This window comes from Budorcas taxicolor, chromosome X (genome assembly GCF_023091745.1).
Source record: "Budorcas taxicolor isolate Tak-1 chromosome X, Takin1.1, whole genome shotgun sequence".
Lineage (NCBI taxonomy): Eukaryota > Metazoa > Chordata > Mammalia > Artiodactyla > Bovidae > Budorcas > Budorcas taxicolor.
In genome coordinates, this window is record NC_068935.1 from 109,161,433 (window position 1) to 109,165,605 (window position 4,173).

The window sequence follows — 4,173 nt, forward strand, 5'->3', positions numbered from 1 at the left end:
TGCGGCTCCATATTTATTCACACTAAGTGGAATAAACCAAAACCATAAACAGCCTCACATCAGTTTGTATTTTTTTTTTAACCAAATGAATTTGCTACAAACTTATGAAAAGGAAAAAAAAAAAAAAACCAACCTTCTGTCTTGAGAGCTTTTTGTATTATGAAAATGAAGATTTAGGATTATTAGGCTGCATTATACTCTGTAAATTCAACATAATTAAAAGAGGAATGGGGTATTCTAGGAGAATTTGGTTACTTGTTGTTTAAAATGCCTTCTTTTTTTTTTAACTTTTGAGAGAGTACAAAGACAATTTCATAGCTGGTATAATGAAGGATGGAGCCACTCAAGTAAGCAGTTGAGACCAAGCCAGAAAGAAAAATGAAGCAAAAGGAGCATGGGATGGGGTTTAGGGGGCTGAGAGGGGTAGAGAAAGAAGAAAGCCCAAATTAGATGGAACAAAGATAAAGAAAAATATTGGCTGACTAGGAATGGAATCTATAAAGGGAAAGTGATAGAACTTGGAGGAACAAAGGTAACTTTGACAGCATAGTCAAGAAATATTCTTAAATATTATTTTCGTTTAAAAAATATTATATTCAAATATACACTTTAAACAAATAACAGACTGGTTCCAAATAGGAAAAGGAGTACGTCAAGGCTGTATATGTCACCCTGCTTATTTAACTTCTATGCAGAGTACATCATGAGAAACGCTGGGCTGGAGGAAGCACAAGCTGGAATCAAGATTGTTGGGAGAAATATCAATAACCTCAGATATGCAGATGACACCACCCTTATGGCAGAAAGTGAAGAGGAACTAAAGATCCTCTTGATGAAAGTGAAAGAGGAGAGTGAAAAAGTTGGCTTAAAGCTCAACAGTCAGAAAACGAAGATCATGGCATCCGGTCCCATAACTTCATGGCAGATAGATGGGGAAACAGTGGAAACAGTGGGTGACTTTATTTTCCTGGGCTCCAAAATCACTGCAGATGCTGATTGCAGCCATGAAATTAAAAGACACTTGCTCCTTAGAAGGAAAGTTATGACCAACCTAGATAGCATATTAAAAAGCAGAGACATTACTTTGCCAACAAAGTTCTGTCTAGTCAAGGCTATGGTTTTTCCAGTAGTCATGTATGGATGTGAGAGTTGGACTGTGAAGACAGCTGAGTGCTGAAGAATTGATGCTTTTGAACTGTGGTGTTGGAGAAGACTCTTGAGAGTCTCTTGGACTGCAAGGAGATTCAACTAGTCCATCCTAAAGGAAATCAGTCCTCAGAGTTCATTGGAAGAACTGATATTGAAGCTGAAACTCCAATACTTTGGCCACCTGATGTGAAGAGCTGACTCATTTGAAAAGATCTTGATGCTGGGAGGGATTGGGGGCAGGAGGAGAAGGGGATGACAGAGGATGAGATAGTTGAATGGCATCACCGACACAATGGACATGGGTTTGGGTGGCCTCTGTCAGTTGGTGATGGACAGGGAGGCCTGGCGTACTGAGGTTCATGAGGTTGCAAAGAGTCAGACACAACTGAGCGACTGAACTGAACTGAATAGAAAAATATCCCAGGTCTGGTCATCCCTATTAATTGTCTTTTTTTTTTTTTTTTTTTTTTGATTTTTCAGTGTTCCATTAGGAACTATTTTCAAGGATAAGCATGTAAGATTATTTTTCCTTGGAATGATAGGAGGCCAAAAAGCCTGTTGGAAGTTAGAAGTTAAGGGGCTCAGAGTGCTCTAGCATTTTTCGTTACTGCTAAGTCGCTTCAGTCGTGTCCGACTCTGTGCGACCCCATAGACAGCAGCCCACCAGGCTCCCCTGTCCCTGGGATTCTCCAGGCAAGAACACTGGAGTGGGTTGCCATTGCCTTCTCCAGTTCTTCGTTAAGCGCAGTAAATATCATGACAGAGAGGTAGGGGTAAGTTGCCAGTTCTCTAATTTCCAAATGTAAGGAAACCATGGGTTTTTATTTCACATTGGATTGGTTATTCTCAAGCCATTTGATACTAATTCAACTGTTTCTTACATTCAAATTGTTGCTTCAGTCAAAATGTAGTCAGCTCTATGGAAAAATGTGATTGGAAGAAAAGAAACTGTCAGGGCTTCCCTGGTTTCCCTGGTGATCAGCGGTTAAGACTCCCGAGTTTCCAATACAGGGTACATGGGTTCAATTCCTGGTCAGGGAATTAAGATACCATATGCTTCCCAGTGTGGCCAATAAATAAATAAATAAAATAAAAACAGCAAACAACAAAAACCCAGTTACCCATAAAAAAGTAACTCCTGCAGTGGGAAAGGGTGATGTTTCATTAAAAGAGCAAGAATTTTTTCCATTCTTCCTATTTTTTTTAAAAAAAAGTTATTGATTTTAATTGGAGGCTAATTACAGTATTGTGGTTGTTTTTTCCATACATCGACATGAATCAGCCACGGGTGTACATGTGTCCCTCCATCCTGAACTCCCCCTCACCTCCCTCCCCACCTCATCCCTCTGGGTTGTCCCAAAGCACTGGCTTTGGGTGCCTTGCTTGAAGCATGGAACTTGCACTGGTCATTTATTTTACATATGGTAATACACATGTTCCAATGCCATTCTCTCAAATTATCCCACCCTTGCCTTCTCTCACATGGATTAAAAGTCTGTTCTTTACATCTGTGTCTCTTTTGCTGTCTTCGTCTTTCTAAATTCCACTTACATGCATTAATATACTGTATTGGTGTTTCTCTGACTTACCTCACTCTGTATATCCAGTCTTCCTTTCTTAACCAGTATTTTTGGGTTTCTCCCCAACTTTCCCAGATAGCTAAAGATCTGGGACCATCCCTACCCCCAACGAACTGTTCAATAAATTGTTTATTTTATAGGAAAAAGGGGAAAGTAGTTAAAGAGATACAAGAGACAGATAACCTACCATTACAAGCTGAACCAATCAATTACAGAATTGCAAATTCAATTTCAAGGTGAGTCTATTCCTCATGTGGGGAGCGGGGGGTGGGGGTGGGGGGGTGGGGGGGTGAGGGTGGGGGCGGCGTCTCCTTAAAAATCCAGTCAAACCGGATTGAATCCTTAGCCCCAAGCACACAGTAAACGCGGATAGGTTGATTACTTAAAGATAGCCCACTTTTCCTATGCCAGGCCCTGGGCCAGGTCTTCCAGGCACAGAAAAAGGTTAATGCCATTTACAGACTCAGATCCAACTTGGCATAATGTAAAGCCCAATGAATAAAGGTTTTAGACAACGCGCGAAGAACACAGCAGCCGGTAAGCAAGTAAGGTTTACATCACATTTTGTGGAAGCTCTCCTTCCCATTTTAGCTCCTGCTGTTCGTTCCCTGAGCAAGCGCCCTTCCTAGGGGGCGCGAAAATAGGCGAGCTCAGAGAATAGAAGCGCCGGTAAGCTGGCGGGGAAAGTTAGGAAATAGTGAAAACTGGGGGGTGGGGGGAGATGACTTGCTCCAAGACTAGGTCCATCCTGAGTTTGAAAAGAGAGTACTTTCGTCACTTTTCTCCATGTTCCAAATCCCCGGGATGAGAAATTGGCAGGGCGGGAGGGGGCGTGTTACATCACTGAGAGACCCTCCCTTGGCTCCAGTGGCCACATCCCAGGAAACCTAGGAATCTACAGCTGACGCCTTCTAGAAAAGGACCCACCCCAGCTCCCTAAGAAAAGGAAACCCACGTGACGGGAGGGGGCGGGGGCGGGAAACCAGGCGACCCCGGAGCAAGCGCGGCCAGGGGCGGGGCCGGGGCCCCCGCGGCTTCGAGGAATCGCCCGGCGCAGCGGTTCGGAGGCGGAGGGATCGCACTGGGCTCTGCAGGGATAGAGGACTCGCTGAGCGCGCACCAGGCACGCGGGGCCGAGAAAGAAGGGACTCGCTCTGCGCGCACCGGGCACGGGCGGGGCGGACGCGAGCCTCTCGCGCGGGGAGCCGGGAGCCGGAGCCGGAGCCTGACGCCGCCTGGGTGCTGACCGCTGCCCCTCCTCGCTCGGCGCCGCCTCCCGCAGCCGGGGAGGGGCCGGGGCGGAGCGAGCGAGCCGGGCAGCGCCGGGGCGGAGCGGGCGCGGGCAGAACGCGGCGCGGGGCCGGCTGCGAGGGTCCGCGGCGGGATCGGGATCGCTGCGGCTGCCTACGACCCGGTGCCCGGCCGCCCGCCCCACAGACCCACC